The sequence below is a fragment of the Propithecus coquereli genome, unplaced genomic scaffold (assembly GCF_000956105.1).
Source record: "Propithecus coquereli isolate 6110/MARCELLA unplaced genomic scaffold, Pcoq_1.0 Scaffold67, whole genome shotgun sequence".
In the NCBI taxonomy this organism is placed as follows: domain Eukaryota; kingdom Metazoa; phylum Chordata; class Mammalia; order Primates; family Indriidae; genus Propithecus; species Propithecus coquereli.
The window spans coordinates 6,310,224-6,334,899 of record NW_012152729.1 but is presented as its reverse complement, the minus strand read 5'-3'; the positions used below and the strand labels follow the sequence as shown (position 1 = coordinate 6,334,899).

Sequence of the window (24,676 nt, the reverse complement as noted above, 5' to 3'; positions counted from 1 at the left end):
CATTGGTTAGTTCTAATTTAATAGCAAGTCCATGCGGTGTTTGTTTTTCCATTCTTTAGATACTTCACTTAGGATAGTGGTCTCCAGTTCCATCCAAATTGTTGCAAAAGGCATGAAATTCATCTTTTTTTATGGGTGAGTGGTACTCTATGGTATATATATACCACATTTTGTTAATCCACTCATGTATTGATGGGCATGTGGGTTTATTCCACATCTTTGCAATTATGAATTGTCCTGCAATAAACATTCAAGTGCAGGTGTCTATTTGATAAAATGATTTCTTTTCCTTTGGGTAGATACCCAGTAGTGGGATTGCCAGATAGAATGGTAGGTCTGCTTTTAGTTCTTTGAGGAATCTCCATACTGTTTTCCATAGAGGTTGTGCCAATTTGCCGTTATGTGGGATATATTCTTATGGGCATCACCTCAAAGCCCCTTTACTCAGGGGAACTATGTTCTAATAATTTTTCTATTCTAATTATTTACTTGCACAAACTTGTTCTCCACATTCCTTGGCTTCTCAGAGCCCCGAGAGATGTACACCACTCTCCTAATACATCAGTGCCGAGACAGACCTGCCTTCCCATAGAGGCACCGACCAAGCATGAGGAGAGACCAGCATGACCAAGTAGGTGACTGGGACCAGAGGCCCAGAATCCGCTCCGGGCAGAGCCCTGACCTCACCTGCAGTTCTGGTCGAGTTCCTTTTCCTCACTGGGGCTCTTCTTCAACATTAGGAGACCCAACTGTCAGGACAATTATAGGGATTCTATGTCATCATTTATGAAAAATGTGAGCCATGACACTAATATCTTGCCCTCTCTTTCTCCTTCCATTTATCTCCTTATTTCTTCTTTTTATTGCTTTTTTTCTATTTTTTATTTCTTCCTCCCTTCTTTCCTTTCTTCTTTCCTCCCTATTCATCACATTGTGAGCCCCAATAACAGTAAATGCAATTATGCCATTATTCAGCACTGCCGTCTTCCTCAATCTCACGAGCAGTGTTCCTCAGCTGAGACGGGCAGAGCCAGTGACTACCACCCAAAAAGGTCACGGCCACTTCCTGGCACATCCCATTGCCACGTTTTACTGATCACACTTACCACTACTGAAAATTATTTTGTTTACTTGTTTATTGTTTATTGTCTGCTCCCTCAAACTAAATATAAGATCCATAAGAGTAAGTACTATGTCTGCCTTATCCCCCTTCTGTCGCCAGCCTAGGTGACTTTCAGTGTATATGATTTCTGTTCGATGAATGAGTGGATGGATGGACAGATGAATGGGTGGATGAATGGCTGTCACATTTTTAGTCTAATGGCCTATTTTGTTTCAGGGACACCTTTACTCACAGCTTTGATGACATATTACATTCACACAATGTAGACGTGTATTCCTAACAGTAAAAGTATTCTCAAGTCTCAAATGGAATTGAAAATGCCAAACTTTGTCTTTGTTCTGCACAGTGATCCCAGGTTCTCACCTCCAAAAGATACCTGAAGACCACAGCTAATATGACCTTGAAGGAAACTTCTGACTCTGAGAATCAAAGCTATTAAGTTTAAATGAAAACAACTCTAAAAAATCTAAGTTTTTTAAATACATCTTGAAAACCCACTCCTGCACTCTTTAGAATTCTGTGTAGCAACAGACTCAAAATCTCACCCCCAACTTATCCCAGTTAGTCAACCAAGGACAAAAGTATGAGGAACTATTACTAAGTGAGATCATGTCTCTTGCAACCTGTCCATATACTCACCCTCCTACAGATGCACACAGCTCCCTCTTGGGAAACCTGGGCGGGAAACTGTTACATTGGTGAAGTCCAGTAAATCCTGCTTTCCTTTATTCACACCCTCACACACTGACTCTGGGCGTGCCCATATGACTGCCTTTGGCCAAGGGAATATAGACGAGCTTGATGCAAACAGAGCCAGAAGAGCACTTGCACATTGAGACTAGTCCCTTTGAAACATATGCCTTAGGGATGTTTCTTCTCTAAAGCCACCCTCCATGCTATGCTATAAGTCAAATTTAGCCCCATGAAGTGGCCATTGGAGGAAACCCTGAGATTCCACTTCAGGTGCATCTGAGCTCCCAGCTGCCCACCAGGTTTGAGCCATTTTGGAAGAGGATTCTCCAACTCCAATCAAGGTGCTCCATCAAATGGCACAAGGGACAGACATGAGCTATATCCCCATTGAACTTTGCCTTAATTGCAGAATTCCAAACAAATAAATAGTTGCAGTTCTTGTAGATTGCTAGACAGCAGTGGAGAACCAAAATACCTTGATGCACGCATTCAGTTTCAGTGTTTGGGGCTTTATATCTACATCTTGAATTATTTAGTAGGAACTACTTGTGTTTCCATAAACAGAGCGGGTGGAATCATGTCCTTTACAGCTTTTGTATACAAAATCCCTGTGTTTAGTATAAAGCTCCACACATAATGGGTGTCCAATAGCTAGCTGTTAACCGAATTATGACATAAATATCAATTTTCTTACAGACATGTAAAGTGCTGAAGATCAAATATCTTATTTGGCAATACTTCAGGATTTTTAGTGTGGTCAATATATATTTGCATATTGTATAATTATTTATTAGTTTGTCTATTAATATTTATTAATTCATTCATTTATTTGTTGGTCTTAGTATATATAAGGCTCCTGTGAATCATAGTATTTCCATAAAACCATCAAGTGAGCACAGAAGGCAGAAAGACCAAGAGATGCAGCAAATACGGTTTTTCGTTTTTCATGCTCTACCCCCCTTCCTGTTTTAAATATGAAAAGCAATAGGAAAACTTTCATTGAGGCCAGAGAAGGTCCACATTTTAAGGCCAGGTCCCGAGGTCTGAAGCTTGTGTCAATGATAGCTCACCCACACCTCTGAAAGCCATGATTAGCCCTGGTTATAGGTAAGAAATACCCAATCTTGGCCATCCCCTTTCTATGGAACCTGCTGTTAGACACAGCTTTGGGGTGAAGACTCAGGAGAGCAGCAAAGAGCGAAGAAGAAAGCAGGAGGGTTGCTAGCTTGCTGTAGCAGTCGTGGCTTAAAGCTGCTGGGGCTGCCATGCAGCCATGAGCCCATCTCTCTGTGCCCTCCTCATCTCCCTCCACCCAGGGTCTCACACACTCATCTGTCTATGTGCCTCCCTGTATTAGTCCATTTTGCTTTGCTATCAAGGAATACCTGAATCTGGGCAATTTATAAAGAAAAGAGGCTTATTTAGCTCATGGTTCTGCAGACTGTACAAGAAGCATGGAACGAGAATCTGCTTCTGGTGAGGGCTTCAGGCAGCTTCCAATCAAGGCGAAAGGTGAAGGGGGAGCAGGTGTGTCACATGGAGCAAGGAGCAAGATGGCAGGGAGGAGGTGCCAGGCCCTTTTAAACAGCCAGCTCTCATGTGAACTCACAAAGTGAGAACACAACTCAGTATCTCCAAGAGGGCACCAAGCCATTCATGAGGGATCTGCCCCCATGACCCAAACACCTCCCAGCAGGCCCCACCTCCAACACTGGTGATCAGATCTCAACATGCGATTTGGAGGAGCCCAACATCCAAACCTTATCACTGTTTCCCATTTTATTCACATTTTGGCTTGTATTTATATTTTTATCAGACAGGGTTAAAGAGTTATCCTGAAATTTCTATTATAAACATATAAAAACCCAAAACAAAGGATTTGGTGGAAGAAATTGAGTTCTTATCCTCAGATCTATGCAAATAGGATTCATGCTGGGAAAGAAGGCATTATTTATATCAATCTCTTCCAAAAATAAAGCATGACACCTCCATGAGCAATGGAAAGCATCTCCTCCCTAAATCCAGGTGAGAGTTTGACATGGGAGAGAAAAGTAATTGCTTTGTCAACGTTAGCAGAGGGAATGGAAAGGAACAAGTGGGTTTGGAGTCACTAAACTTGGAGACAGATTCCACATTGTGACTCACTAGCTGTCTAACCCAGGGTCAGACGAATAAACTAATTGAATCTCCACTCTCTGTCTATAGATCAGAAATACTAATCTACTTTTAACTCACAGGGTTATAGCTGGCATTTATTAAGGCCTCACTATGTGCGTGGCTTTTTGAAGGTGCTGTTGCCATTCCAATGGTTCAGATGAGGAAACCAAGCAAAAAACAAGCATGTGATATATACATAGCCACTCAACTAAAAATCAGAGGCAGTGGACTCTGAACCTCTTTAAACCCTTTGAATCTTGAGCATTGTGATCACTGCTCTCTACTCAGATTAGACTTTCACTGCTGTTGTGGAAACGGAAAGAAACAATGAACGTGAAGCACATACCAAGATCATCGAGGAAGGGTATCTATTTTTACCGTTACTGTGAAGGCATAACAGAGTATCGAGAGGACATGGGATGTAAATTGTTCTGGGCCCCATTAGTTCAAAACAAAGGCCCTAAAAGATAAAGACCATAAGTTGACTTTGCAAACTCCGTTGCACTAGGAGTGCCCTGGATCCTGTAAGAATGAAGTTTTGGGGGGAAATATATTCAAAAGTTAACCGATGAAATATGAAGCCAAAAATACACTGGCCTCACAGATAACTAATAGCTTTAAAATCTATTCTTGCACGCTCAATATAATAAGTATCTGAGGTCTTCCCAGTTGTCCCCCAATTGACTGGGTTTCTAGGCCCACTTTTGGGGCATCACAAGCATCAAATCAAAATATCTTCATTTAAGGTAAAGCATAAACTTCATAAAGATTGAACTAGCTATATAAAAAGGGTTCTTTGTTTTATTCTTGTAAGGAGCCCCAGAGGGCAACTGGGAATTAGGCAGAGGGTGAACCAAATATAGGAGACCAGGAAATGAATGTTTCCAGCCAGGACAAGCCCACGGCCAGCAAAGTCCCTAAGAGTTTCCCAGGGGGTGTGACTGGGGCCAGCATACTGAATGACCTCCATGGACACATCCCCCACAACGTGAGAGCACCTCACGGAGCAACAGCCACCTCTCCCTAACTATCCAACCTGACACCTCTGCAACAGACATGATTACTTCTGACAAACTCATTTCTTGTTCAATTTGATATGAAAATTAAAGTTGGATTAGCACCATTTCTCACATTTGAGAGCATGTGAATGGCATCCTCAATGTCGCCTTACGGTGAACCCAGCTGAGCCCTGGAAGGAGGTGTGACAATGCAAATAAAGTCACCGTTTTCAAGATCTCTCTGCTTTGCATCCAAATTAGCCCTGCATGGGAAAGCAACCCGTGGGCCAAGTTGATACAATCAACGTCACTTTCCCAGAAGCGCACCATCTTCAGAAAAACATTTTAATCGGATCGTTTCCCATGCAAATGTAAAAGCAGGGGACACAATACTAGAGATAGTATCAATATTCTTGACACTAAGCAAAGACAGACAATTCTTGAAGAGTGATGCTATTTCCATGAATTTAATCAATTCGCATTCTTACCCTTAAAGCTTTTCTCCCTTGCTTTGTTTTTACAACTATTCATTTAAATGAGTTGGAGGACAGGTTCTAGGGGCTCTTTGCCAGAACTGAGAACTAAATTCTGAGTTTCCAAGAGCCTACCATCAATTTGATTTTCATTGTCCAAATAAAAATTTAAACCCCAGGAGCTGGGTTAGGAGAATAATATTCTCTGGGTCAAACAGGGTGACCAGAACCTCTTCTTGGACTTTTTAAACAAAGCTGGGTTGTTCTCCCTGATCCCTCCTGTGGAGAAGCAATTTTCCATTCTAATCCTCTTATTCTACAAAAAAGGAAGGGAGTCCAAACAAGAGAAGTGAGTTCCTTCTTGTCCACAGTGAGTTGGTTAAAAAACAAGGAATGGGTAATAGGATAGATCCAGTGGTCTACAGATGAAAATGCACCAAGAATAGTAGAGCAGATAAAGAAATACAAAACACAGACACCTTGGTGGCCTTTGTCTCTTAGAAAAAATTTTGCCATGTTGGTGTTCGCCATGTCATTTGTTTTGAAGTCCTCGCTTGGGGTGCCTAATTCGTTACCTCTGTATGTCTTTCTAAAATCCAGTGCAGATTATTCTTTTATCTCTTAGAAACCTTGATCCTTATTAATATGCAGCACAGCAGTTGGAATGTGATTCTCTCCTCCCGTCATTTACATGCAATGTACAAGCTCTCCATGCTGCATGACAGAAAGTAGACTGTGCCTATTGGTGGACAAAAACTGAATGCATGCATCTTCTTTGAACAACCCCTAGAAAAACACTCTAAATCCTGGGTGCAAGATAAATTTATGACGTGATACTTTTGGTGGCATCTTCTCTTCGTCTATGCCAGAGCTGGACAGGAGCCAAAATTTCAGGAGAGAACATGGATCTTGGAAACACGACTTCTTTCAGCCTAACACAGCTTTTTAAATATTTAAGTTTCATAAGCACATCACAGAAAACATAACACTCTGTGTCATCTTTAAATAATTCTGGGAGGGGAGAATGCCAAGAATCCATCAATCTTGGATGCAGAAGAAAAGTCACAGAAAAAGTTTTCTGGATCCTTCGAGTCCTGAATTCAAATCCTTTGTCGTTACATACCCTGCGATGTCAGGCTCCCGTTTATGGAATTGGAAAGACGAAATGAATAACCTATGGAAGGCCCAATCCTGGGCACTCAATAAGCACTTCACAAGTATCCACGGACAATTAGTAAGTCTCATGTACCTACTCCTGGAAGTATCTTAAGTCTGTCTCCCTATAACATAGAAGTGAAGAACATGTGATTTCTTTGTTCAAATTCCTGCTCATTCACTTATGAACCGCGTAACGCTGGGAAAAGTTGCCCAACTATCCTGCCTCAGTTTCTATATTTTATAAATGGGGATAATTATAGCTTCTACCTCATTGAGGTTGTACTGAAGATGGACTGAGATAATTCATGGAAAGTGCTGAGCACAGTGTGTGTCTATAGGAAACGTTCATTGCACATCGGCTATTCTAATAATGCTTCCACCCTAGCTCTGGCTTCATCATCTCCACCATAATTCCCTCCCACTGGTTTCTCTTTTTAGAGTTTCTGTCTCTTTCTATCAGTTCTCCACGTTGTCCAGAAATCATTGAATAAAGCATTGAACACATCACTCCCTTGCTCCGAAGCCTTCAAAAGTTCCCTAGGACCCAGGGAATAAAATCCCAAGTCCCAAATTCAGAACGCAAAGTACTGCTTACACGGTGTTCTAAAATGATGCCCCGTCGTCACCCACAGGCATGCACTCTGCTCAGGCAAACCCAATCTGTGCACTCACAGCCAGGTGTGCCTGTCTGTGTCGCTCCTGCTCCAGAAAACTGAGAGGCAGTGGTCAGAGAGCACCATGCCAAATGATTTGTACGAGAAGATTTGTGAGCCAGACCACTCCAGAGCTGGAAAGGACCCAAAAGGCCACTTTACAGATGAGGAAACTGAGGTTAATTGGCTTTCCCGAGGCCACACAGCTATTTATCAGCAACGCCAGCACTGCACTAGCTGATCTGCCTAGCGGGAGGGAACCACAGGGCAGCCTATTAGAGAAAATTTGTCAGCAATTGGCCACAAACTTGCTGACAGGTGATCTTTCTCCGTTGGTGAGAAATGAGACAGAAGCCATGTGCCCAGTAAGAAAAGGACACAAGGTATGCCTCTCTGTAAGTGAAAACGGCTTGCCTCTCTGCCTTGCGATACAGGGTGCACGGGAGTGGGGGTGACGGGGCGGGGGCAGCTGAAACGATACCGCATGATCCAATCCATCCCTCACTTCAAAGACGTGGCTTCTCAGGCTGCATTAGTCTCCCGACTAATGCTCCCAAATGCACTCCTGAGATTTGCTGAAGTTGAAGATTCTCTGTGATGTTTGCGCTAGGAACGATGATGAATAAAACACAAGAATCACCAGTGCATTACTCAGAGAGCCAGTGTGCCCAGCTCTGACTGCTAAATCGCAATTTTTACTCTAAGATGATACTACTAATAGTGATGCTTCATTTATGTACTTTTTGGGTTCCCAAAAATCATAATAAAAATGAAAACTCCATCTTATCCTACAGCTGTGTATATAAAGCGTAGAGTGGAGTAAGGTAACTGGAGATCAATCTCCCTTTACTATTGGGATATTTCATGGTAAAGCGTTGTGAATCGGAACTGTTTGCATAAATGAACACTGATTTTCAATTTGGCTTTGGAACTTAAATATAGCTTTTCTGCTATTGTCCAACAAGTATTTTTTAAAACCTTTAATATGCGGCTTTAATAAGTAGACAATGGAAAGTTGACAACTGCTGATATCATCTTAAGACGCCCCGACAGCCTCACCTATGTTTAGTTGGTCGTCCTTGCTTGGTGGTCTGCATCTGTGTCCGTGGTGGCCAAGCAGGGAGTTTCACTTAGAAATTGAAATGCGTGGCTCCAAGAGTCCTGTGTAGTTCAGTGACAATTGCGTCAAGTTTGGACAAGGAGCTCTATCGGCCACAAAATCAAAGCTTTTACATGGTTTAGCTACCTGGCTCATTGGACAGGCTACCAGTCTCAGAAGCTCTGAGACCCTGGGCTTCCCCTGCACACTTTACTCCCAGGAAGGGTGATGCAGATTCCTTTCAAAGGTGGGTCAGGAAAACTGTCTTGGGATGGTATGATGGTATGAGACCAACTCCAGAGACAGTTTCTACCTGCGAAAAACTGTGAGTATCCCTGCTTACCCAAACTCACCCATCTGTATACACTGACAACTTTCCTCTGTTTGCCTAATACCTGGGCAAACACAGAGACCCTACTGCCAAGAGGGTGTGCAGACTATTCCTTCCAGAAGCTGAGATGTGACTTGGGGCCACTCGTCCATTCTTATAGGAGGCCTCTTTCATGTACCCCTCAATGCTGAGAGTTCCTCTGTATTCCAGCTTTGGGGATTTTTGCATTGGCTCCACGGCTAGAGTCCACGGACAAATTTCCCACACAACCTACTGTGTCCCCTGAAGAAGAACATTTGTCATCCACAGGCCTAGCTGTTACGCTGTGTGCCATAGCTGCCCCTGAAAATGCCACTTCATTCCCATTGAGTTATGTCACTAGGCTTCTGCCCAGGTCCTGACACCTGCCCGATTCTTGCTCAACCCAAATTAAACTATTCAATGTTTAATAAAAGCTCCTTCTGCTCCAACCTCACAACCTATCTGATGATCAACATTCTACTCAGTTTAAAGAGGAGTGCAAAACACAGCAGATATGGTTCCTCATAATAGTCTTGCAAGGATACGTTGGGAAATGAAGCATTTGGGGTTTCTCAGTTGGCAGCAACAGAAACAGACTCTGGGTAGCCCAGTTGTTGCAGGAAGACTAGAGAGGCAGGCTCAGAAAACTGCCAGGAACCTAGAAACCCGAGCAGTCAGAACCACAGACCAGATCTGGCCTTGGAACCAGGAGGGTGATGAAGGCACCATGGTTGTCCCTGCTGGACATGGGTGGCTACAAAGTTACTTTGCCACTTCTGTGATCCCAGGAAATCTGATGTTTGTACAGCCACCGCTACAGTAACCAGAATGAATTCTCCACGTCCATGATCACGGACGTATGTGTGTGCGCACACGCGTAAGATAATGAATCCAAATGGAAAACACTGGGGACTGGGTGCTGAGTTGGTATTCTAGGGAAGTCACGGAAGCAGCTCTCCAGCTCTGGAGTGAAGGAAAGCTCTTATTTCTATAGAGAATCTTATTGAGCTCATTCGCTTAACACAGGGAGGTGGTTCTGAGGCCATGCAGCCAAACAAACAAACAGCAAACAACATAACAGATATGCACTACACAGAATGATTAACGAGTAGAATGCTGTCTTCCTGGGTGTTGAACCACTCAAATAGAAGTATCTTGTGTGGTTTACCAAGAGACTCTGTCCCTGCTTCATCTGTTATATCCTTGTTCTATTTTACCAAGCAAGGTTGGTGACTGAGTAAACCAACCCATAGCATGAGACCAAGAAGGAAGATGTATATGATGAATAGCAGACTAAAGATTGAAATTTTAACATGTTTCAGTAGACTGGACCAATGGACTGAACCTAACAAAATGAAATGTAACAGCAATAATAATAACAGCAACCCCATTTCATGCCCTGTTTTAAGCAGTTTTATATATTTTTGTCATTTAATATCAGAGCTTCCCTATAAGGCAGCTACTGATACTAACCTCAGTGTGATGGGGAAATTGAAAAACAGATAAAGAGACTTCCACAGCCGCTCAGTGGCAGGGCCAAGCTCTGCAGCCAGGCATCCTTGACTCCAGAGCCTGTGTTCACACCACGGAAGGTGACTTATCATGTCTGTGTGCACAGGGACAGGTGGGGAAATGTGACTTAACAGCAGCATGTAAGGAAAAACAAATAAACAAATAAACTGTGGAGCATAAGTCCTCTGGGTGATGTGGCTGGCAATAAAAGCTAATGTAATGTAGCCTCGGGCTGCAATAAAAGAAGTGTGTAGAAGGGAGTTGATAATCTAGAGTCTAGCTGCCTAGATTTCTATCTTCGGTCTTTTCCTCTATGGACTGCTGGAGAAGAAAAAAAATGAATGGGGCGTTTAATTTGGGGATGTTAAGACCGGGGGGGAAGGCATCTTGGAAAACAATTGAAGTGTTGAATAATTGCAATGTAGCGGAAGAATGACATGTATTCTGCATGGCATCGAAGGCTGTATCAAAGAACATGAGCTTTGGGGAGATAGTTTGTGTCAACCTAAGGAAGCATTTTGGAGGTTCCCAATGTCTCAATGATTTGCATAAGGAAGTAATGAAGTCCCCATCACTAGTGACGCTACAAGGATGCGGCGGCAACGATTCAAGCACCTGGTGGCAGAGTTTGTTGGTCTGGATGGCCTCTGGGATCTCTTTGTACCATACAGGAGTAGAATTCTGTTATTTCTTCCCCAAACCATCCTTGATCACTAAACTGGATGTGACTTGTCCTTCCTGTGGCCCAATTTAATACTTCCTTTGTAGCAATTACTGTACACAGCTCCAGTTTTTAATCAACAGACCTAGTATTTTCTGTAGCGGTAATATTGTCAGCTCTCTGAAGGAAGGCTCTTGTGATTTGACCATTTCTGTGTCCCCAACCCAGGACCTCCTTATTTAAATGACAAAGAAATGGGTTTGAAATGAATTTCAAACCTAAACTTGCCAGAGGGCCTTGTGGAGGCTCAAGGACAGGAAGAGGACACCATTCTTAACTCTGTTCTCTATGGGACCTTGGAAAGGAGATATTAGTAGGAGATGACTCTGAAGTCAGACACAGCTAAAGACCAGGATCAAATGGTACCTTCTGCAAAATGCTATCAATGGCTTATCAAATAACACTGGACTGACCATGAACTTCCAAAAAAGAGATTCATGTAAAGCTTCATATTTAGGTCTCACAATTTAACTGCCCAAGAACATAACAGGGTGTAGCTTATATAAATACATGAATTAATGGTATGTTTAAAAAGAGATTAGGGCTCAGCATGGTGGCTCAAGCCTGTAATCTTAGCACTTTGGGAGGCTGAGGCAGGAGCATCGACTGAGGCCAGGAGTTTGAGACCAGCCTGGGCAACATAGTGAGACCCCCATGTCTAAAAAAATAAAAATAAAAAGTTAGCCGGCTGTGGTGATGCACACCTGTAGTCCTGGTTACTTGGGGGGCTGAGGCAGGAGGATCACTTGAGCCTAGAGTCAAGGTTGCAGTGAGCTATGATAGTATCACTACACTCCAGCCTAGGTGACAAAGTGAAATTAAAAAAAAAAAAAATTAAAAAGGGATCAGATTCACACACATCTACTAAGAAAAAAATTAATTCATTTTTAAAAAATTCCTTTTTTTGTAGATAAAAGAGATTGGGTTAAGAACCATAAAAGCTCAGTTCTAGTCCAGCTGCCCTCAAGATCTGCGCTCTTGGGCAAGTCGTGGTTCCTCTCTGGGTCCCTGGGCCTCGTCTCTACATGAAGGACGACAGGACTAGCCAGAGATTCAGTCAATGGCTGCATACATCTGATTCCCGACAGTTCTAGTTGGTAAAATGGAACCCTGAGTCCTCCTTAAACGAAGCAGTGGATCCAACTGCTCCATGTGGTTGGACTCTCCGTGATAGGGAACCGGGTTTAAGATGCCATGTGTTAAAAGGGGCAACGACAAAATGGAACAGAAACAGATGGGAGGGATGGGATGGCGAGTGGTCTGGAAACTGTATCTCATCAGACAGACCAGCTGAAGCCCTGCGTGGAAGGAGCAGCCTGACACAGGCGCTAAGCTTTGGCGTCTGACACCCGGGTCTGAGTTCCAGCTTTGCCTGTTACCACCTGTGGAACACGGGGAACATCTGCTTTCCCCCCATAAGATGCTAGCAATCATCTTACTGGCTCCTAACGTCAGTGTACAAAAGTCCCATTATACAGACTGCTCTCAGCACAGTGCCTGAAACCAGCTAAGTGCTCAATAAATGCTACAGTTTAACTATTATCAAATGCCAGTTTTCCAATACTTGCAGGGCTTTCAGGAAAAGACAAAAGTGATGGGAGAAAGTTATCAAAAAAGGGTGCTTTAGTTCCTCCTTCATTAACATGGAGCATTTTAATGAATAGAGTTAATGAATCACCTGTTTGCCTCATGGGTTCCCTGAGAGGTAGTTAGCAGGCTGTCATCAGGACACGTAAGAAGCTGTAGGATTATTGGCAAAACAAAATCCTGCTGAGAAGGGAGTTAGATCAGAGGCTCTCAGAAGCCCCTTTTATGGATGAGATCTGGGACCTGGCAGGGACACAGGGTGGGGCAGTCAGACCAGCTCCTCTGTGCCCAGAGCGAAGGAGGCCCAGGCTGGAGATAGGCATCCAGCAGTGGCAAACTTCTGAGCATCTGGAGTCAGAGCAGGTTTCGAAACCCAGAATTCCTTCTCCCCAGCCTCAGGAGCTTAGACAAGCATCTCGAATTCTCCTTGGGAGTCACTACCCCATTTGTAAAATGGAGATCATAGTAGCCTCCTCCTGGGTGGTTGTATAGAATAAATGAGGTATCGGGTGGAGCACCCGACACACATAGGACATCAGAAGGTTGGCGTTCTCCCCTTGCCTTTCCCAGGTGAACCCAGGCAGATCTCCCCTTTCATCGAAAGGCACGGGCAGGAGGGAATGCCAGGCCGGCCTCAGGCCGGGGCAACAACAGATAACACAAGACGTCACAGATGGGAAACAGCAGACAACCTGGAAGGTCCTGGAGCCTTGGAATGCCCAGACCAGCTGTGATACTGGGTGTGAAAACAGTTGGAAAACCATTAAGGGCCGTGAGAGGGTGAGGGCTCCTGTTATTCTTAACGGGACCCCAAATCCTAAGCCTGTGCAAGACAGAAGCCCGTGCAAGGCAGGCCAAGGACTTCTTCAGCTGCAGTCTTAGCATGAGTTAAAATCGTCACTGCTCAAACCCCTGAAAATCCCAAACTACAGTTACCTAAAAAACAAACAGCAATGGTCTTGAAATTGAAGACGATTTATCAAGAGACTAATTATCTTTTGAGCTCGTCTGGAATAGCAATGAGCCCCTTTTGAACGAAAGCAAACCCGTGATGAATATCTCAACACGGCATGCTTAGCAAACTTTCCCAGTAAGACATTACTTCAGGGTAACTTATCACAGCAACCCATATGTGAAATGAACAGAGGGGAAAAAATGCAAAGGTAGGAAGGAGGCAGGTGCTTTTCAAAAGCAGTAATTATCTCTAAAATCTAAAATCTCGACTGTCTCTTGAATATTTTAAATGGAAAGAGGGATGGATCACTTAAACTCATGGAATCATTCAAAAAAGGCAAGGCAGGTACTGATAAACAATCCATCACTAACTGGGAGAGGCCTCAGTCTAAAGCAAATGTTCAGTGCAGGATTTCTGGCCTAAGAATTATAAGGAGGTTCTACTACCTGTCATCATTAGTCTATAAAACTGAATCCCAGGCCTCTTTCAGAGAGCGCAAGTGGCCCCAGCGTATATGAGCTAGACCTTGCACTAAGTTCTCATGTTATCTTCATGATAACATCCTAGGACATTATTATTAGGTCTATTGTTACAGAGGTGGCATCTGAGTCTTAGGTTATATAGCTCATTCTTGGTCACAGCTTAAACTGCTGGCTGAGCAGACACCAGGGTGAGGCAAGTAAGTGTGGCACTCTCCTTGGGTGCAAAATACAAGGTGCTTCCCCAAAACTCAGTCATGGAGAGAAAAATAATTTAATGCGATATTTTAAAATTCCAGATTAGTGGGGAAAAAAATCTACGATGAGCAAAAATCAAAATTTTCAATGAAGATCCAACTCTGCACTTGCATGCCTTGGCCTCAAGCCCGTCATCCTCCTCCTTGGCCCTGCTGCTGAGCGATGCTGCCTCCAAGTTTGAATAACAGGTCCAAGCCTCCTCGGGGATGACGGAAAGAAGCCTGAACATTCCAGGATGTGTTCATGGGCAACACGTGCCCAGGGATCCAGGGCAGGGGTGGGTACGTGGTAATCTGATCTGCTATGCCCACCCTTGCTTCCTCCACTCTTGCTCTTGCTGAGAAGGATAAAATAGTATTAATAGCAGGGACTCTGGCCTGAATTCTTACTTTTTGCTCTCACTGATGGAGCCCAGTGAAGGCTGAAATGAGATCTCTGTGTGTCTTAAACTAAGAACAGGGAGGAGCCTCCTCTGCCATTCTTGCAGGCCCAAAGCCGGGCTCAAGGCCATTTTCTTCAAGAGAACTCAATGTGGAGAGGTAACTCTAATTTGTGAAAATCATTACAGTGCAGGGAACCATGTCATGGGAATTTCTGGCAAATAACAGGGCTTGGTGGAAGAGGTAAAGGCTTTTCTCCACTTGCAGCAACTAGGAAAATTTAAGGATAGAGCCCTGCTCATTCACAAATACTGTTTGAGGAGTACTTGGAGAGCCTGGCCACTGTTTCCTGTTGCCTGGAAAGCTGTTTATACCAGCTTCCTGGATTCGACACTTGGAATGGCCTAAATGAAGACTGAGAGAAAGACAGGGAGGAGAGAGAAAGGAGAAAGAGAGCGACAGATAGACAGAGCCAGACAGACAGGGAGACAAGTATTCGGCTTTCATGAAAAATAACATCCTTAGTTTCTCTCATACTTTCTTTAGTTTCTTCCCCTTTTCCCTCTCTTCTCTCTCACATTCCCATCTCACTTAATATCCTGATGTATCAGATTCTCTCCCTGAGCAGAAACTTGGACCATCCAAACTATGAGATCAGTAAGAATCCCAGAACTCTCCAACTGTCTGATGACTAATGAAATTTTGCCTTTTGCCTCCAGTTCTAACAAATGTGCATCATTCACAAGCACTTCGGATTTAAAATTGCCTTTTTTTTTTTGAGTTAATAAACTGTCCAGTGGTAAGTGAGCATCGGTTTACAAAACACTTTGTCTTACTTTCCACTGAGTTACTTTAATACTCCCTCCCACAATCCATTTGCATTGATTCCTTCTTCATCAACTGTCTCCGAATTCCAACACAGCTCAGAGCTGCAGAGAATTCCATTGCTGATTCACCCAGGGAGGCAGTTGTACTCAGTGAAAAAAAAAAATACAAACAAGTATCCACTTAAGACAGTACTCATTTTTTAATAGAGCTTTCCTCTTAATTATAATATAGTGGTAGGGTTTTTTTTTTAATTCTCCTTCTGAACTTTCATAATGACACTATCAAACAGTAACACATATAAATTTGTGTGGCCTGAAATATGCGATTTAATCATAAGCTGTAATTTCCATATCACTGAGAAAGAAAAAAAAAAATCAAATGATTAAACTCCAGTGCACGAGGACCAACCTTGAATTAAATTTTACTCTCTGCTCAAGTTAGCTTTTTTATACAGCAATGTCAAGAATGTTCAAAGGTAATAGTAAAACAGTTACTGTTAGATTAAAACTCTATGGCCCAAAGTGTTTACTGAAGATCAAACTCTTCTTTTTTGCAAATTAAAAATGTCTCGCAAACATCTGCAAAACCTCTTTGGAAGGATAGGCAATGATATCACCGTCGTCTCACTAATATTTCTCTGTTTTCTCCGTTCCATTCCTTTGCCCTCGGAATCAGAAATGATGCTCTTTCTGACAGAAAAAAAATCCAGAAAATCCTCGCAGATCGCTGTCTCAGTGAGAACTGACCTTGTTTATTTTGCAGCCCAGCCCCCACCCAGGCTTCTGCTCAATCTCAAGTCACCAGATTTCCCAACTTCCCAGTCAACTCCAAGGTGGGAAGGAGTCTGTAGGTAACGGGATCCGCCCACTAGAAAGATGTTAATCCTGACAAACTGCTCGAGCAGGAGCCTGAACCACAGCTAGATTGAATTCGGTCTCTCCCAGAGGGGCAGACAAGGCTGGTAGTTAACAAAACCGCTTTTCATGACGCCCTCAAAAGCAGATGGGCCCGTGCAGAAAGTTGGAGAAGGCCGCCATTGCCCTCTAGTGGCCAAAAGTGCGATCTTCCGCCAAGGAGTCCATTTCCAGAGATGCACAAGGCTCTCAATGTCAGGGCAAAATTACAGCAGAAAGATGTCTAATTATGCTCTTCAAGTGTTTTTTTTTTTTTTTCTTTTAGCCCTTCCTGCTTATAGAGGAAGCTGTGGATGGCTATCACGGCAATCCTGATGGAACAGCTCATTCCTGCTCCAAGTGATGGGAGGTGTCCAACTTTCTCCAGGTTTATAATGTTTTCTCTTTAACAGACCTGTTGATGTTTTTCTCTTAATCAATTAAATAACAAATTTCTACAGACCAAAGATCTGTATATATTCGTAGCCGTTAACTCTGAATTGGAAAGGTCGCCAACTCAAAATTCTTGGTAAATGCAGAATGTGGATTCTTGACAAATTAGGTAACTTTTTACGAAACAGCAGCCAATTTCCAAGGAGGAAAACCATCCCAAACACATTTCAATCCCTTAAATCATTGGCTATTGAATTTACACAGTGCTCACATTTTCTAAGAAAAAAGGAAAAACCTTGGAAATTCATAATCATTCTGCCAATTCGATAGTTCAAGAAAAAAGGTATGCTAGTTTGCTACTTACTTTTAAACTCTATAGACCACTGTTTCATTACTATTATTGAATGATTAAGTATGCCTATGATCAAAGTGAAAAAAATCAGTATTGAAAATAAACGCAAATGAAATTATTATGCTTCTTAAACATTTACCTACATAAATGTGTTGAGAATGAAGGAAGACTAAAATCAGATTTGCAGATCTTGTTTAGAGGGTTCGGAAAAATAGATTTGAATGTAACAGATCAAAGTTTATCAACTTCATAAGTCACGGGCATTCACAGGCAAGTCTCCAAGACACACCATGCTCCTGAGAGTGTAGCTTTGGCATTGTAAATCAGGCCATGAGGTCAAAGTCATGGCGTTTCCCCTATGAGGGTGCCCAAACCAGAATCTTTACAAAGCAGCCATGTAATTCCATTCAAAGCAGAAGAAAAAACATGAATTATGAAGACAAGTACCTTAAAAGAGCATGAAATCGATCTGCATTTCCCCAAATCACAGCGTGGCTCTCCAAGTCCCCCCACCCCCAAATAAACAATCAAACGTACACAGCCACAGCCACCACTGCGAAGAGGAAAACTGAGTTCTAGGTCGTAAAAAAACAGAGCCGTAACTTTTTTTCTTAATTTTCAAATTAACAAAAGATTGCATCTTAATTGAAAATAGAATTTAGGTTTCTTGTAATTTTACTGTCTAGTGTTCTGATAAGAATGCGGAATATAATGAAAGTTCTCAAGTGCTATCAAGATGGTCCACCGCTTCCATGAGAACTATTTTAAAAGCCCATTTTTCTAGTAAGCAATAAGCAGCAGTTTGAATACATCTACATGTCTGGGCCTCACCAGATTATCCCACCTCCATCCTTTCAATGTATTTCTTCATTTCCCTTCCCCCAAGGGTGGAAAGGGTGGTTTCTTTTTTCCAAACAATGTAATAAAATGACCAGTTTATTCAGACTCTGAAATAACTAAAATGATAGTAATAATTATCATGAATAATAAAGCATGCCTGCAAGACATTTTAAGGGATTAATTTGCAAAGTCTCAAAAGCAAGATGTAAAGATAATTCTCACTCAAGCAAAGTTTCCTGGCCTCTCAAATGCCTTTCCCTGGTCTCTACTGGAAAGTACTCACGTTCCTTTGTACTAGGCAGGATTTCAGTTCTGCACAGAGGTTCGAATTCCAGGGCCCACTGGCCAAATGTAAAACTTGGAATCAGTGCTTACATTTTACAAACTTTAGTGACTGGAGCCTCAAAGTGCCTCTGGTATTGGCCACAACTCTGTCCCTTTGTTTTGTAACTTTTATTCCTTTGTCCTACTGGAAGAAGACGAGGCTCCCTGCATCTGGGGTTGGGCAGTAAGTACTTCTGTGTTCTGATGTCTGCACCTCCGTATTTGTAGCAAAAATAATTCCAGGATTAATGAAACGAAGGTCAGCCCCTTCTCTTCTCCTCTCCTCCCACCGTTATTAGGTTCTAGCGCTCCGAGCCCAGCCTGGCAAACGTGCTGACGCGATGCTAAAGAATCCTCGCTCCTGAGAACACATCTGCATCCCCACCCACCCCCAGGAAATCCAGACACCCCGGAAAAACCATCCACGTCTGCTGCAAGCCCAAGTGATAAAGCAATTGATCCATCCTCTCGCCAGATTAATTATCGTGGCTTCCCTGTGATTAAACCGAAAACTTACTGTCTCCTATTAAACAGACAGGAATAATAATTAGAAGAAGAAAACAAGAAAAGATTTCACAGCCATCTGATCAAGATTTCTGTAGGGGGAAACGAAGGGGAAGACTTTCGGCGAATCTATACCCTCCTGCAGCAGGGTTTCAGGAACCACCCACCCCCCACTCCCACCCCTTGGGGACGACCCGCCGTCATGCAGGGATGGTATTAAATAATTAAAAGATGCAATTTCTTAATAGCAGCGCGATGGCCCATGAAATTCCTGCTGCATTACCAGCAAAAGCAACAGGGCTTCTTCTAGCATCTACAAAACCTTTCACCCGGGAGAGGCGCGTGGAGCCCCTGGCGAAAGCAGGGCCTTGGCAAGAAAGGGACCAGGAAGCGGGACCCGCAGGCCTCCCCGACCCCACTTTCCCTGGGGACTCCGCTTCCCGGCGTGAGGCGGGCCCTTCAGCAGCTCCGCCGGGTTGGGGCGAGGGGAGTGGGGGGAAAGAAGCTCTCCTGGCCGCCCTCCCCATCCGGCCGGCTTCTCCGCGCTTCCCGCCGGCGGGCTCGCGTTCTGGGGCAAAGCGCAGGGAGCGAGGCCGAGCGTGCCGGGAGCCGGAGGAGCTTGGCGCGCTCCGAAAGGCGGCGCAGGTTTCGGGGAAGATTTGCTCCGCAAAGTTAGCGCTGACCCTGGCAGCCTTCGCCAAGCCCTCGCCAGCGCCGAGCCCGCGTCCGAGCCGCTCGCGGACCTGCCCCTGCTCTCGGGGGGAGCTCGCGAACGGCCGCCCGAGCCCCGAGGAGACCCCGACTGGAGGGCTGAGCGCGCGCCACACACCCACGCGATTGAAGTGCGGGGAAAAGCCTCCCCGAGCCTACTGCCTTCTATTTTCCCGGGCTTCCGCGGCAGTCGCCACGGGAAGGAATAAGCCCCCCGGAGCGCCCGGCGGGGATCCGGAAGGTAAGGGCAAGAACCCCGCGGAGAGCGGTCTGGTCGCCGCCTTCGGAAAGAGGCGCAGCGCGGACGGGCGGGCACCGCGCCGGGGGCGACTGTCCCCGCAGACATGACCGGGGGCAGTCGGCGTTTCCAGAGCTCAGCTTTGCAGCCTCTTGCCCCAGCTGGGTACAAACCCCTCTTCCGCGGCCACGGCGCAGAGCCCAGAGGAGGCCGGAGCCGCGAGAGTCAAGGAGCGCACATCTGGCGCCTCTGCCCCCTGCGCTGCCCGCGCCCGCAGCTGGCTCCCTTCTCCCTTTCTGATTTTTAAACAAACCTCTCCCCCTCCCTTTCTGCTTTGCATTAGCGAAGCCTTCTGGAGTCAGACAGAAGCCCCCCTCCCCATTCTCTATCAGAGAAAATCCTCCCCCCACACTCCAAGAAGCCCCAACCCAGAGAGAGGAAGGGGCTGGTGGCGCGCCTCACCTGGGGCCCTTGCGGGTGGACGCGACCTCCGGGCCGTCCGTCCCCGGCGCAGGGCGAGCGCAGCAGTGCCAGCCCCGGCCCCAGTCCGGATCCCATTCACAAGTCAGCGGCGGCTGCGAGCGGCCCCCGCGGCATCTGCTCCTCGGCCCGCGACGCTCCCCTCGGCTGGCGGCGGCCGCGGAATGAGCCGCTGAGCGCGCTAGTGGCAGGAATGAGAAACCGGGGGGAGGTGGCGGGCGGGCGGGGGGAGGAGGAGGGAGGCCGCCGCTGGGAGGGAAGGAGAGGGCGGGGGGCGGAGAGGAGCCGAGGCTGCGAGACGCAGCGAGATGGGCCTTGCAGAGGCTGCGGGGGCCGACCCGGTCCGCGCCCCTCCCCCAGGGGCCCGAGAGATGCCAACCGCTGGATTCGTGGCCGCCCCTCCCGCCCCGGGTCGCGGCGTTCTGACTCCCTTGGGGCTCAGACGGAGTCGGAAGCGACTGAAGTTGGGCTCCGGGGACGCACAGCCAATCAGGGAGGGCGGCGGGGGAAAAGCTGCAGAGGGTCTGGGAGCCCCCATTTTCCTCCTTCCTCCAAATCCGCTCCAGCTAGTCCTGCGGGGCCCTCGCCCGGATGGTGGGGTGGGCGAAGGCATCGCCCAAGTGGGGGAAGCAATCGAGAATTGGGGAGCCCGTTCTATTCTTTCTCATTCACTCTACCCCTACACCTTCCCCAAATCTCTCCAGCTTGGTGACTCCTGCCCAGCCCCCAGGTCCTTCAAACCCCCCAATCCCCCATCCCTTGCAAACTCTGCTTACGGCTAGGTGTGAAGCAGGGAGGAGGGAGACTTCGGACTTGGGAAGAGCCCAGTCTCTGTTCTCTCCCAGCTCTTCTGCCCCCGCCCCGCAATGCCTCCGAGAGGGGGGCGCGGGGAGCGCTTCTCCAGGGTCGGCCTGGAACCGCAGCCCCCACAAGGTGCCAGAGCCCTGCCCCAGCCAGGTATCAGTGGCCCCGCAGGTAGTGTCACTTGTTGCCTCCCCCTTCTCTGCAGGCCCGCCACGGCCCTGTGGAGTGTGCAGATCGGCGGGAGGGAGGGCCTAATGGGGTGCGGTGCCGCGTCCTTCCCCCGTCCTCTCCTCCAGCCCTCCCCGAGGACCCGCTACCAGGCGGGAGCCCCGGGCCCGCTTCCTGCCCTCGCTGGCGGAGTCGCGGTGAGCAAGGGTCGGCGGGACTGGGGCTTCGGAATCACGCCAGGGACTGGGCGGGGCGCTCCCCGCACACTCAGCGGGCCACGACGGTGCCTGCGTGGGGGCCCCAGGCTAGAACAAGTTTCCGGGTGGGAGGTGGCGGAAAGAGAGGAGGCGGAGGGAAGGTGGGGGCGCAAATGGGTAAAAGGTGAAAAGGAACCGCGGGGGGCGGGGATGAGACTGGAAAAGGAGGAGGAGGAGTGATGGGCCCGCGAAAAAGAAGGGTAAGGAGGACGCGGAGGCAAAACCTGGTACTGGAGAGAAGGAGTCCGAAAGGACGTCAGGGGGAGGAGAGGGGCCCGGGAGTTAACGGAAAAAGAGACCGAAAACGGAAGAGAAAGCCTGGGACCGAGAGCGCCGGGGAAGGGACTGGACTGCGGGGACAGGCGAGGAGGCGGCGGAACCCGGCCCTCCCGCTGCTGGCCACTCGCCCGCGGTCCCCGAGCGCGCACGGCTGCCCGGGTTTCCACCCCGTGCCGGAAGACGTGCGCGGGGCGGAGGCGGGAGAGGCTGCCCCGCCACCTATCCTCCGCCTCGGCCCTCTCGCCCTCGGTCTTCTCGGCGACTCCGGGATCCCTGTGGCACGGGGGACCTGCCCCCAGTCCGCGTCCAGCGCAGAGAGGACGCGTCGGTCACTCTCCACGTGGAGGTGGCCTTTACACTGCTCATTCTTCCTCTGGGCGAAGAAGGCTCTAAGTTACCAGCTGCCCGGTTCTCTTACTCCTCAGCTTCCCCTTTGATCGGTGTCCAAGGTCACAGTCCTGTGGGTCCCCAGTACTCCCCACCCCCGCAACACACGCGCCTGGTGTAAGGGACGTGCGAGGCCATAGATGTCCAGTGCTTTTCCGGAGAGCACGGCTGCGAGGGTCGCGTTGCCTGCCACTTCTGCCTCCTCCTGTTGGTCCCAGGCCCTAGCCCCTTGCCGAGCTTCGCCTTGCTTCCTCTTTCCGCCTCTTTGGCCCTGTCTTTTCGTCTGCCACCGCGTTCTACTCTAAGCCCTGAAACTTTGGGTACATCCCAAGCCGCCGCCAAAGTCCCCACTCCCGGGGGCACTATAGCGATGGTGACTGGATGCTCTGACCTGGCCATTTCCCCTTATAAATGAGGTTACCAAGGAGAAGAGGGAAGAGGGGCCGACACTCCCTCAGAGATGCTGGAGTTTTGCTCTTGTTTGGCTACAAACTGTTGCCTGTATTTTCTCAATCTTTCCACGTGGACATAAAGAGAAAGCGAAGCCATGGTCAATCTAATTGCACATGTACAAAGATGCCTGGGGAGGTCTCTTGATCCACGAGGAAAGTTTCATTAACTCCCTTTTGGAGGCATGTCCAAAGAGGAGCCTGGTCACATGTGATCTGACATTTGGCCTCCGCTTTCTGTTCAGAACATATCGTATGACAGCAGCTGTTTTTATAGACCATCCCTTTAATGAATGGTAAAAGATCAGCGGATTTTTAAAAAGTTAGGAATTTCTTGGTAGGTTTCTACTGACATTGCACACCTGAATCAGAAGGAAACTAATGTTCAGCAACAGTTAATATTGCTTTGCACAACCCAGCAGTTCTACACCTTAGGATTCTACTAGAGAACAGAAAACGTATGTCCACAGAAAGACCTGTACCTGGATGTTCATAGCAGCATTATTCACATAGTCAAAACCTGGAAACAAGCCGAACACCCATTGACGGTGAACAGATAAACAATATTCGGTGTACCCCTACAAAGGAATATTGTGCGGCAATAAAGAAGACAGAAATACTGATGTTTGTTACGTCATGAATGAACTACAAAAACATATGCTAAAAGCCACATGCAAATGTATACAGTACATCCAGAAAAGGCAAACTTGTAGAAACAGAAAGCAGATTCGTGGTTGTGTGAAGCTAAGTAAGAGTATGAACAGAAATTGACTGCAAATGGTCCACGAGGGAATTTTGGTGCGTGATGGAAATGTTCTAAAACTGGATAGCAGTGGTGCTTGCACAAATCTATAAATTTACCAAAAATTATTGAATTATAACCAAGAAAGACAAAAAAAAAGTTCCTTTCACGCCTTTTTTCCCAGAGTATCTGTGACCTGCAGCTAAGCCCCAAGGGGAAACTTTTGCAAAGCAGTTTTAGATTAAAAGATGTAAGAAAAGAGTTCTAGTTCTCATGGAAAGATAACCGTAGTTCTATTCAGCAAGTTCTATTTTGGCGACTGCTTTGGAGAATCTTATAAGTGTTAAAGCAAGTTAATTCCCCCTTTCACTCTTCTAAGTGATTAATTCCTGGGAACTAGAGTTAGGCATTCCAGTTCGTGACATTTTAAACACACCTACACATAGACAGAGTACAAAGTGCACATTTCGGAGGGGATTTTTTTTTTATGACTATGTTAGGATCTGTCTTAGAAATCCATATCAAGTACTTGGGTGGTGTATTTTGTGATTACAGTTTAGATTAAAAAAGGAAAAGAAAAGAATAGAAAAATAAAAAGAACCCACTGACAGCTGAAATTGAAAGATTCAGTTCAGCCAGACAGCCCGAAATTTGGGTGTTTATCTTAACTTGTCTCACCTTTCCTTCACCTTGTTCTTCTACAAGGGAGGAAGCCAGGGTTCACAGTGGCTCTGGAGCCAGGATTAAACAGCCCCTTCTGCTTCCTGCCGGTTCCAATCCAGACAGAGATGAGGTACAAATGGGCCTTTTCTTGTCTTTGTCCTTGTAGGCACGAGGCTGATAATTTCCTGTCGGTTCTCTCATCAAAGCTATCAAGCTCTCATGGCTTTGATGCACCTCTCGTCAGACTCTAAAGGTAGCCAGGCCCTGCTGAGTCAGTTCCTTGTTTTTGCTTAGAAGCTCCAGACTCCCCAGGACTTCTCAAAGCTTCCTGCTCTAGAGGCAGCCTTTGGTAAGTGGTGTGAAGAATGAGGCAAGATCCAAGCAGAGAGTGAGCTTCATCAGACTGCAGTGGGCTCCACCCACGCCTTCCCCAGGCAGAGGGGAAACGTTGAAGAAGACAGGATAGGAATGCCTTTTCTGAATCAGTCACTTCAGGTGGAAACTCCCCCAAGTTGAATCCCTAGTGAAAAGTGGTAAGACCACAGGCCTTTGATCTGTCTGATTTCTGGCTCTGCCACTTGCTAGCTCTGTGACGTTGGGTAAAAACTTTACCTCCTTGAGATGCAGTTTCCAAATCTGTAGAATTGGGACTATTATCTGTGCCTAGGTCAGTGTGCCCACATACCTAGAGCGAAAAGTACTAAGCTTGAAGCATGAGCTCAATAAGTGAAAGTTATTAATTACTATTATTAATTAGGAGGTCTGA

The 24,676-nt window shown here is 46.3% G+C and overlaps 1 protein-coding gene across 1 annotated transcript in view; it reads right to left on the bottom strand.

Moving 5' to 3' along the window:
* CDH11 (cadherin 11, type 2, OB-cadherin (osteoblast)) overlaps positions 1 to 20,391 on the bottom strand; it is a 166,345-nt gene extending 145,954 nt beyond the window's left edge. The window contains exon 1 of the mRNA XM_012660589.1: positions 20,144 to 20,391. The gene's annotated coding sequence lies outside the window, so the exon portion shown is untranslated. The remainder of the gene's footprint in view (positions 1 to 20,143) is intronic.
* Positions 20,392 to 24,676: the final 4,285 nt, after the last annotated feature.